The sequence below is a fragment of the Macaca fascicularis genome, chromosome 1 (assembly GCF_037993035.2).
Source record: "Macaca fascicularis isolate 582-1 chromosome 1, T2T-MFA8v1.1".
NCBI lineage: Eukaryota > Metazoa > Chordata > Mammalia > Primates > Cercopithecidae > Macaca > Macaca fascicularis.
This window is the reverse complement of record NC_088375.1, coordinates 25,121,418-25,133,719: the sequence shown is the minus strand read 5'-3', so window position 1 is coordinate 25,133,719 and position 12,302 is coordinate 25,121,418. Positions and strand designations below refer to the sequence as shown.

The following is a 12,302-nucleotide window of genomic DNA, read 5'->3' as shown; positions in this document are numbered from 1 at the left end:
GAGCCCACCCTGGCTGCACGGGAGGAAGGGCCGGAGGTTCCTTCCCAGGCCCAGCCTCCTCTCTGTCTTGCGGAGGGCGTCCTTCACGGGTGTGGTTTGTGACTTTGGGACGGCGGTCCCGGCCGCCTGGGCTTTGGGCGTGGTGGGAGAGCTGCCCAGCCCGCAGCACCCCCGGCGTGGCTTTGACCCGGGAGGGACCCGACCCCGAGCCGGACGCGGGGAGGCCAGGGCGGAGGGGCGGCGTGAGCGTGGCTTGGCAGGCTCAGGCTCGTCTCTTTAAAATCCTAGTGAAATGTTCATCTATAGCGTATCGGTGACGGTTTTAAAATCCAAGTGGCATTTCCTCTCCCAGCCTCCGAAAAACTTGGTGCAGTGGGCAGCGGCTTGGCGGGGCGTCTTCCTGTGCCTTGCGCCCAGGCGGGCGACCCGCAGCGGGAGGGGCCCAGGCGCGGGCACCGAGGGGCAGAGGCCTGGCCCCGGCTCGGGGAGCTCCGGGCGGAGGCGGCTCGGGCTAGCGGATGGTGCACGGGTTTCTGCTGGGGAAGCTGCGGGGGCCCCAGGGCCTCTGAGGAGGCGCCCTCAACAGCCTGGGGCCGGCGGGACGGCTTCCAGAGCCAGGGTGACCAGCGAGGGCGGCAGGTGCGGCCCTCCTGGCTCCCCCTCCGCCGCTGTCCTCCCTTGCGTTGCCCAGGCAGCCTGAGCTCCCGAGGCCCAGAGGGTCTGCAGCTTCCAGTCGCAGTGGGACTGATAGGATGGATCGGAAAACCGCTTTCATCTCACTGGTCTGCTGGTGAAAGCATCTCGTCCCTACAGCATTGGATAATAACAATAGTGATCATGCTATTTACCAGCAGTAGTTGGTTTTTTGTGTTCATATAGAAATGTAACCATATTCACCAAATACCATTATCGTGAAAGTTTCTGTATAGCTGAGGTCCTTCCAAACCCCGGCAGGTCATCACCAGAAATGTACTGAGCCAGGGCTGGGGGCAAAGCGCTTCGCTAAATGGGCCAGCCCCTGTGCCTCCACTTTCTGCCCTGCCAGAATCTTGCCTCACACACCTCCTTTGATTTAAGGGTTCATGTTATTTGTTTTTGTTTTGGTTGTTTAGTATTATAAATATTGTATACTATCATAGTCAGAGTTTCAAACACCACAAAAGGGTGTAAGGTGGAAAATAAGTGAAATTCACCCAGCCTCCCCCTCCCCTGGCTCTTCTGCAGAGTAACCGCAGATGATACTTTTGTGTGTGTGGCCCTCCAGATATACATATATTTTTAACCTGTTTACTTGTTGTAAAATAATATAACATAAAATTTACCATTTTCATTTTTAAGTGTAATTCAGTGACATGAAGTACATTCACAGTATTATACAATCATCACCACTATCCATTTCCAGAACATTTTCACCATCCCAAACAGAAACTCCATCTAGATGTATTTTTGTGTATATACGCAGCTTACATAGTGTTTTTTTCATACACAAATATCTAGAGCTTGCTTTTTTTTTTTTTTTTTTTTTTGAGGCGGAGTCTCACTCTGTTGCCCAGGTTGGAGGGCAGTGGCACCATCACAGCTCACAGCAGCCTCCACCTCTCGGGTCAGGCAATCCTCCCACCTAAGCCTCCGGAGGAGCTGGGGCTGCAGGTGTGTGCCACCGCACCCAGCTAATTTTGTATTGTTATTATTTGCAGAGATGGGTATTGCTATGTCTCAAACTCCTGAGCTCAAGCGATCTTCCAGCTTCAGCCTAAAGTGCTAGGATTACAGGCGTGAGCCACTGCATCTGGCCACCTTTTTAAAAACCTGATTATCTTGAAGATCTTTCATGGTGGCACACATAGAATTATCTGTTGTGTGTGTGTGTTTTTTTAACGGTTATATATGAATATGCCAAAATTTATCAGGTTCCCCGTTGATGGACATTTACATTATTTTCTCTGTATACTGTGAGAGTTTATCCTCAGAAAAAATTAAATTCTCAGAGAAATGGCAAAATCCTGCCTGGAATTTTGACATAAGGGGTTTGCTTGAAAGGGTGCTAATTTTCAAGAGCAAAACTTGAGGGCAGTGTGCTGTGTGAGAAAGAACAAAGGCCCGGCAAGACCTGGCCTCTTGTCCAGACTCTGACACATGAGCTGTGTGACTGCGGGAGAGTCACTTCACCTCCCTGACCTTCAGTCTCTTTATCTGCAAAGTGGAGCAAATAAGATCTGCCCAGCTTACCTCACTCAATTGTTGTTAGGATCAAATGAAATAAAAAATATAAAAGGATTTTGTAAACTGAAAGTGTGGAGCAAATGTTTGGTAAGACCATGATGTTACAGCATCAGTCCCTGGAGTCAGCCAGAGAAAGCTACATGTCCAAGCTGGCATCAAGAGGTAAGAGTAAGTGTCTTTCTCTCTGTATATCTATAACATATATATACACACACACACATACATTGCTCTCTATGTATATATACACACACACACACTACTCTCTATGTATATATATACACACACACACACATTACTCTCTATGTATATATATACACACACACATTACTCTCTATGTATATATATACACACACACACATTACTCTCTATGTATATATATACACACACACACATTACTCTCTATGTATATATATACACACACACATTACTCTCTATGTATATATATACACACACACATTACTCTCTATGTATATATATACACACACACACACTACTCTCTATGTATATATATACACACACACATTACTCTCTATGTATATATATACACACACACATTACTCTCTATGTATATATATACACACACATTACTCTCTATGTATATATATACACACACACACATTACTCTCTATGTATATATATACACACACACACACACATTACTCTCTATGTATATATATACACACACACATTACTCTCTATGTATATATATACACACACACACACATTACTCTCTATGTATATATATACACACACATTACTCTCTATGTATATATATACACACACACACACATTACTCTCTATGTATATATATACACACACATTACTCTCTATGTATATATATACACACACACACACATTACTCTCTATGTATATATATACACACACATTACTCTCTATGTATATATATACACACACACACATTACTCTCTATGTATATATATACACACACACATACATTGCTCTCTATGTATATATATACACACACACACACACATTGCTCTCTATGTATATATATACACACACACACATACATTGCTCTCTATGTATATATGTACACATGCATACGTATATGTTTGTATTGTTCTATTTATGTGTGTGTATATACACATATGTACGCAAGTGTGTGTTTGTGTGTCTCTTATACTCTATGTGCCTGGCATATAGCAAGTGCTGTCTGCTAACCTGAGAGACTTGTCTGCTGGCCTTGGGGGGCTGTAGGTGGAATGAGCAGAGGGAACTGAAACATATAACCTGCTCACCAAAGGAGGTCACTTGCCTGTCATTGTTTACTCCCAGAGCGTGACTGCAGGCATCGTCCCTCCCTCGTGTTTCCTTAGTGCCCTGTGCCCCTCTCTAGTGGGATGATCCGTTTCCTTGCCCACCTGTCTGCTTGACTGGGAGGTTACATCTGTGTCTGTCACCTCCACCCTCACTACCAGCACAGTGTGTGACATTTTCTCCTAGTAAGGATGGCCACCACATGACCTCTCGTGAAGCGTCTCTCCTTGGCTTGTAGGTGGCCGTCTCTCCATGTCTTTACATCATCTTCACGGTGTCTTCCCTCTTTACATGCCTGTGTCCTAATCTCATCTTTTTATTTATTTGTTCTTTTTAATAGAGTCTTGCTCTCTCGCCCAGGCTGGAGTGCAGTGGCACAATCTCGGCTCACTGCAGCCTCCGCCTCCCGGGTTCAAGGGATTCTCCCACCTCAGCCTCCTCAATAGCTGGGACTATAGGTGTGTACCACCATGCCTGGCTAATTTTTTATATTTTTAGTAGAGATGTCTGGTTTTTGTTTTGGTTTGCTTTGGTTTATTCTGAGATGGAGTTTCGCTCTTATTGCCCAGGCTGGAGTGCAATGGCGTGATCTCGGCTCGCTGCAACCTCTGCCTCCCAGGTTCAAGCAGTTCTCCTGCCTCAGCCTTCTAAGTAGCTGGGTTTACAAGTGCCTACCACCACACCTGGCTAATTCTTTTGTATTTTCAGTAGAGACGGGGCTTCACCATGTTGGCCAGGCTGGTCTCAAACTCCTGGCCTCAGGTGATCCGCCCACCTCAGCCTCCCAGAGTGCTGGGATTACAGGCATGAGCCACCGCTCCCAGCCGAGATGGGGTTTACCATGTTGGTCAGGCTGGTCTCGAACTCCTGACCTCAGGTGATCTACCCACCTCTGCTCCCAAAGTGCTGGGATTACAGGCATGAGCCGCCTCGCCCAACCTAATCTTGTCTTCTTATAAGGACACGAGTCATATTGGATCAGGGCCCACACTAATGACCTCATTTTAACTTAGTGACCTCTTTCTTTTTTTTTTTTTTTTTTTTTTTTGAGACGGAGTCTGGCTCTGTCACCCAGGCTGGAGTGCAGTGGCTGGATCTCAGCTCACTGCAAGCTCCGCCTCCCGGGTTTACGCCATTCTCCTGCCTCAGCCTCCCGAGTAGCTGGGACTACAGGCGCCCGCCACCTCGCCCGGCTAGTTTTTTGTATTTTTTTTAATAGAGACGGGGTTTCACTGTGTTAGCCAGGATGGTCTCGATCTCCTGACCTAGTGATTCGCCTGTCTCGGCCTCCCAAAGTGCTGGGATTACAGGCTTGAGCCACCGCGCCCGGCCTTAGTGACCTCTTTCAAGACCTTTTCTCCAAATACAGTTACATTCTGAGGTATTGGGAGTTAGGATTTCAACATAAGAATTTCAGGGGACAAAATTCAGCCCGTAACAGAAACTGAGGTTTAGCGATTATTATGTGTTAATGGATGAGGAAGGAACAAAAGAGTGAATGGGTTTCACACCTTCAGGACAAACAACCACTTTCTGGGTGGTTTGTGGGGCAAGAGTAGGAAGAGCTTGGTTTTGGGGGCTAGGGGAAGAAGAGATGAAGATGACTACGTTTGGCTGAATGCAGACAGATAATGGAGGCTGGCAGTATAGCCTGGATTTTAGGGCTGATTTGAAGCCTGTCCTGGGGCTCGCCAGGGCATCTCCAGCTAGAGTAGGGGCCCAAGGCAGCTGTGAACCTTGCCTTGTTCCAACTGGCTTTAATTTTTTTCTTTGAAATGTTATTACCATATTTTAAATAAAAAGATAATGTGTTCTTGTCAAAAGAGAAAACCCTGCAAATGTTGCCTATCTCATTCAGAGGAAAAGCCACTGGTCAAGGAAGTTCTACCTAACACCCCCACCCGCTTGTCGCCCTCTTTCCTGGTCTCCTAGAACTTCCCCTCATTCATGCTACCCTGGCCACACCCCTCCTTGCCTCTGACCACCTGTGAAAACCAGGAGCCATCTCTTTGTCGCTTCATACTTTCATTTCTGGGCTAGCATTAAGACTGAATGTCTTTTTTTTTTTTTTTTGAGACACATGCTCGCTGTGTCACCCAGGCAGGATTGCAGTGGCTCGATCTCAGCTCACTGCAACCTCTGCCTCCTGGGTTTAAGCGATTCTCCTGCCTCAACCTCATGAGCAGCTGGGACTATGGGCGCATGCTACCATGCCTTACTAATTTTTGTATTTTTAGTAGAGATGGGGTTTCACCATATTGGCTAGACTGGTCTCGAACTCCTGACCTAGTGATCTGCTCACCTCGGCCTCCCAAAGTGCTGCGATATCTGACATGAGCCACTGTGCCTAGTGTGTCTTTTTATATGTTTGTAAGTAATCTGTTTTTCTGTCTTTGAGAATTGCCTATTTATGTCTTTCGCTGATGTATCTCTTGGACTATTAGTCTTAGCTTTCATTTTCAAAGTATTATTATTTATTCACTTATTTTTTTTTTGGAGACAGGGTCTCACTCTGTAACCCAGGCTGGAGTGCAGTGACGCGGTCCGGGCTCACTGAGTTTTGACCTCCTTGGGCTCAAGTGATCCTCGCACCTCAGCCTCTGAGTAGCTGGGACTAAGGCATGCACCATCATGCCCAGCTAATTTTTTATTTTTTGTAGAGGTAGGGTCTTGCCATGTTGCCCAGGCTGGTCTCTAACTTCTTGGCTCAAGCAGTCCTGCTAGCTCGGCCTCCTCACATATTGGGATTACAGGCCTGAGCCACCGCATCTGGCCCATTTTTCAAGCTATTATTGACTGAATTCCAAACCTGTAAAAAGCTTTAGGAATGAAGCTATTCATCTCAGAATTATTTACAATGGCGAAAAATTGGAAACAAATGACCACCAATGGGGAATGATTATGTAGACAGTGGAAAGCTTATTAGGCAACCATTAAAAAGGATATTTATTAATAGTAAAATGACAAAGTAACATGAAATACAAATATATGAAATAACATGAAGTCTTAGATTATAACATAATACTAAATGAAAAAAATGATTCTTCAGGAAATTTTTTTTTTTTGAGACGGAATCTCGCTTTGTCACCCAGGCTGGCATGTAATGATGCGATCTTGGCTCACTGCAGCCTCCGCCTCCCAAGTTGAAGTGGTTCTCCTGCCTCAGCCTCCCAAGTAGCTGGGATAACAGGCATGTGCCACCATGCCCGGCTAATTTTCATACTTTTAGTAGAGATAGGGTTTCACCATGTTAGCCAGGCTGGTCTCAAACTCCTGACCTCAGGCGATCCGCCCACCTCGGCCTCCCAAAGTATTGGGATTACAGGCGTGAGCCACTGCACCTGGCCGGGAAAAAATTTTATGTAAAATGATTACAGTTTATAAATAAAGACTTTGGATGGCCATCTGCCATCATATTAATAATGGCTGTGTTTGAAAGTGGTATTATGGGCAACTTTGATTTTTTCCAACTTTTCTGCACTTTTATATTAAGTTGATTTACTTGAAAATAGAAAGCAAAATGATCACAAGGGCTTGGCTCAGTGGCTCACGCCTGTAATCCCAGCATTTTGGGAGGCCAAGGCGGGTGGATTACCTGAGGTCAGGAGTTTGAGAACAGCCTGGCCAACATGGTGAAACCCCATCTCTACTAAAAATACAAAAAATTAGCCAGGCATGGTGTCGGGTCCCTGTAATCATAGCTGCCTGGGAGGCTGAGGCAGGAGAATCGCTTGAACCTGGGAGGCGGAGGTTGTAGTGAGCCAAGATCATGCCATTGCACTCCAGCCTGGGGAACAAAGTGAGACTCTGTTTCAATTAAAAAACAAAACAAAAAGAAAAGAAAAGAAAAATAATCACAAAGTATCACTCAAAACATAACAACTTTAATGGAAATAAAAATACAAGAAGGGAAACATTTGCTCATAATGTGCTACCCCTAAGAAACCACACAGCCCTGTTCTTCCCTCTTCCCTTGGAACCCTTGTCTATAGGAATACATAATGTGTAGGTAGTTTTGAACAAACGATCCAATTTTACAATGAAACATGAATATTTGAAATCTAACACTGAGGAGAGAATTTAGGAGGCTGTGGCGATTTTTAAAAATTTATTTATTTATTTATTTTTTTAGACAGAGTCTCACTCTATCACCCAGGCTGGAGTGCAGTGGCGCAATCTCAGCTCACTGCAACTTCCGCCTCCTGGGTTCAAGTGATTCTCTTGCCTCAGCGTCTCGAGTAGCTGGTATTACAGGCGCCTGCCACCACACCTGGCTAATTTTTTTGTATTTTTAGTAGAGACATGGTTTCACCATGTTGGCCAGGCTGGTAGCAAATTAAACAGAGTAGTAAAACATTATATGGTGCCACTAAATTATCTGGAGTTGTTCCACAGGTCAGGGTGATTGAGGTATCTCTAGTGGGTCATTGCTACGAGCACTGGGCAGTGTGAGTCCTGGCCTCATATTTGGTAGCAGGCCATCTGTATCTATCAGCCCCCCAGGCCCCTCAGCCCTCAATGAAAGAAAGCTAATTGTAGAGTCAAGAATATGACCTGCTATAATGGTTCGATCCTCAGAGAAAGAAGGACTCCACAGCCTGGTGAGGACCCCTCTCCCCAGCTCTGAGGATCAGCAAGTCATTCAAGGGCAGTACCAGGTGGTGGTTAAGACCTGGACTATGGATCCAGAGGTACCTGGGTTCAACCCTGGCTCTAGACATTAGGCATGTTACTAACCTCTCTGAGCCTCAGTTTCCCTAGCTGTGAAATCAGTGTCACTGTGAAGACTGAATGAGGAAACTCATACATGTGGTTCCTGGACCAGAACAAATCTTCAACCAGTGGTTATAATTATTACTCTGTGTGTCTATCCTGTATCTTTTCTGCTGCAGTGAAAGTTAGTTATTCAATGAAAGGGAGTAACCTGCTGATGGGGGTTGTCTGGGTGCCTCGATGCTGTGGTCAGTGGGTTGGCATCACACTCAGCACCGTGCCCAACACAGGCACCACCCCCGCGCCCCCATAGCTGCTGCCACTGCCTTCCTAAGAACAGTGACTTCCTGTTTTCTAAGTTCTTACCCTGCAATGTCATCACCAGTTGTGCCTGAGCCTGGGGGTGGAGCTGGGCAGCAGCAGGACTCAGGACTCAAAGTTGAGGGGGTCAAAGGAAGGAAGGTTGGGGAGTAGAAAGCTGGCCACTCCTACCTGGATCGTGAGATACTGTGATTCATATTGATTCCATTAGTACCTACCAACTGAGCGCTTAGCAGGTACCAAGCCCTTCCCATTTGAGTGTCACACACCCTGGGAGGTCGCTGTGATTACTCAGGGATCGCACAGTAGCAACGCCAGGACTTGGATTGCAGTTGTCTCCTTCGTAGGATTTATTCTTACCTGTCGGGCTTCCTACCAAAGTGGAAACAAGCTGGATGGGGGTGAGGTTTGAAAGACTGCCCAGTAGAAATGGGAGGATCTGTGTGATTTGTGCTTCTGAAGGCAGAACTAGGTTCAAAGTTTTTTTTAACTCTGAAAATTAGAGCTCTCCACCAGTGATTGCTGGGTGCCGAGCTTCCTGTCACCAGAGATATTCAAGCGGAGGCCAGAAGTGCTACCAAAGAAGCTCCTGGAAGACGTGGGAGGTCCTCTGTATGAGAGGAACCCCCAGAGGCACTGGGATAAGAGAAGGGACTTTGCATCAGATGCGCTCAGAAAATCTCTAGCTGTGTGACCTATTTGAGCCGCAATGTCATTGTCTGCAAAATAGAATTGGTAATAATTCTGCCCGTATTGTGCAAGGTTGGTCTGAGGATTAAGCCGGATCATGCAAGTGCGAAGAGCTCTCTAACCTATATGCTTGGTGCATGCGTTACATCATTATCTTTTTGTGAAGTGAGGAGTTCTCAGAAAGTCTACTCACTACTGAGCTCCTACTGTGTGCCAGGCACTTTGTACATACCCATTATCTGTTTTGTTTTGTTTTGTTTTGTTTTTTTGTTTTTTTGAGATGGAGTCTCACTCTGTTGCCCAGGCTGGAGTGTAGAGGTGGGATCTCCGCTCACTGCAAGCCCCACCTCCTGGGTTCACGCCATTCTCCTGCCTCAGCCTCCCAAGTCGCTGGGACTACAGGCACCCGCCATCACGCCCGGCTAATTTTTTTTTTTTTTTGTATTTTTAGTAGAGACGGGGTTTCACCGTGTTAGCCAGGATGGTCTCCTGACCTCATGATCCGCCTGTCTTGGCCTTCCAAAGTGCTGGGATTACAGGCATGAGCCACTACGCCCGGTCCCCATTATCTGTTTTTATCTTCACACACTCCTGAAGAGTGGGTATCCCCATCCTGAGCTGGGAAACCTGGCCAGGTTCTGTCCCTAACTCTGGCATGATGGGGTGGGAGGTCGGAGGGCCGTCCCCTGCTGCCACTGCTTGTATCTGCAGAGCCTCTCAGCATGCGCCACTGTGCAGGGCACCCCACAAACTTTACCTTATTGCTCCGCACCCATGAAGTCGGTCTTATCAAAGCCCTTTTGCAGACAGGAGAACTGAAGCTCAGAGAGGTTAAGAAAGCTGTTCCAAAACAAGCCAATAATGGGGCAGATTCCACATTTGAGTCTTAGAGTCTTTCTGACTCGAAGGCTTATGTTCTTTGCTCTTCTCTAAGCCTGTGATGTGCTGGTGAGGAGGGGAAACGAGCAAATGAAACTATATGGCACCATCTGCGCTTGCCAGAGCCAGTGGTGGCGGGAGGACTCGAAGTGAAACATTTACAAGCCATTGTGACTAAGTGTCAAAAGTGGGCAAAATGGCAAGGGCTGTGAATTCAGAGGTAGGTGGAAACTCTGGGTCCTGTGCCAGGTCAGGTGCATCGAAGGCATAAGGCTAAGAGAAGTACCTGGAGTCAGGAGACCCAGGAATTCCCTTCCAGCTTTGCCACTAACCTGCAGGTGTCCTTGGTGAAGTTGCTTCATTTCTCTGATCTCAGTTTATCCACCTGTGAATTGGGCCCAATAATAGCCCCCTGTTTGTCTCCTGGCACTCATAAGAATCAAACTCCATCAGACACAGGAAGTCAGTTTAAAAGTAGAAATTAGGGTTCGAATGAGAAGAATCCTTATTAGTTGGATGTGAGGGAGTCCTGCAGATGCCCAGCTCCGAAACAGGATTTGCTGGAGAAGGAGGTTGACTGGAGGGGAAGAGGGCACCAGTGTGTATTTGCAGCCTCAGGGTATGGCAGGACCAGGTTGATTAAGGCCTGATCCCTGTTAGCAGAAGTTCACAGTCTGGCTCAGAGACAACACAGTTCAAGTAAATCTCACCTAGAGAAACCAGATTCTGTAAGGATAGGTGTGTCTCCCCCAGGGTGCACTCTGGGGCCCCAGAATCTTCCGGTTAATGGTCAGTGCCATGAGACTTCCTGAACTCAGGGCTTTTATGAAGATGACAAAAGGCTATAAAGGGATGGTGAGGCTCACTGTCACTAATTAGACTCACAACACTTAGATACAATGACCCATATGCCTAGATACTCTGTGATCCTCTTTGGCTGCCCTCAGCCTCCTCTGAGCATCTCACATGGCCTATTCCTGGTATCTTGCTACAGGGCAAGAAGGTTCCAGCTTCTTGTGCATGGGCTTAAAGTAGAAATCATGGCAATAACAATAGGGGGCATAATGGAATACATACTCTTATGGGGTCCTTCGCCCCATAAGAATTATTTTATTTGATCTTCACTCCATAAGAAGTATCGTATTTGGCCAGGCACGGTGGCTCATGCCTGTAATCCCAGCACTTTGGGAGGCCGAGGGGGGTGGATCACTTGAGTTCAGGAGTTTGAGACCAGCCTGGCCAACATGGCGAAACCCTGTCTCTGCTAAAATTATAAAAATTAGCAGGGTGTGGTGGTGCATGCCTGTAATCCCAGCCACTTGGGAGGCTGAGGCAGGAGAATCACTTGAAACCGGGAGGCAGTGGTTGCAGTGAGCTGAGGTCATGCCATTGCACTCCAGCCTGGGCAACAGAGTGAGACTACATCTCAAAAAAAAAAAAAGTATCATAATTAACCCTCACCACCATCTAACGAGACAGGTTATATTGTTATCCCCATTTTACAGATGAGAAAACCAAGGCTTAGAGAAGTTCCATAATACACAGTTCGGAAGTACAGTGTATAAGAAAGACCAAAGCTTTAATTTTGTTCCTTCTATCTGTTTAACAGAAATTTACGTTTGTTGTAGGGTGTAGCTGCATTTCTATGGAAGGCCGGGCTTCCCTCTCACATGCTCTGGCCGCTGTAATGATGCAGGTCTGAATCTCAATCCATTCATGGCCATGCAATGAAGTCCCCATGCTCAGGTTCCACTCCAGGCCACTTAAGTCAGAGCCTCAGGGGAGAGGGCAGTGGATTGAGAGTCTGTGTGAGAACTCTCTGTCAGTCTCTGGGGCTCCTTTCAAATGCTGAGGTTCTCCTGGGTGCTGTAAATCTTGGGTAGGGATCAGGAACATGAAATAAAACAGCTTCTCCACTTGTACAGAAAAGTAGCTACCATGTAAAACCCAAAACCTCCTAGGAAGCAGCTGCTGGTCCCTTTGGGATGGAATTGGTAGAAAGATGAAGAAGTCGCAGGAGGGCGTGCAGGGAAGAAGCCAGGACCAAGAATAGAGTGGCGATGCGGTACCTTTGAGCTGGCATCCTGCAAAACTGTCTGCTGTCCAGGGAAGCCCCTGCACCTCGTATGTGGCCTCAAGAGCTAAGCCTTAAGCCCCATGAAGGTAGGGACTCAGAAGACTCGACCCAAATATCAGAC

The 12,302-nt window shown here is 46.7% G+C and overlaps 1 protein-coding gene across 4 annotated transcripts in view; it reads left to right on the top strand.

The window, feature by feature from the left end:
* CD247 (CD247 molecule) overlaps positions 1-12,302 on the top strand; it is a 90,098-nt gene that overhangs the window by 64,544 nt on the left and 13,252 nt on the right. The window lies entirely within an intron of this gene.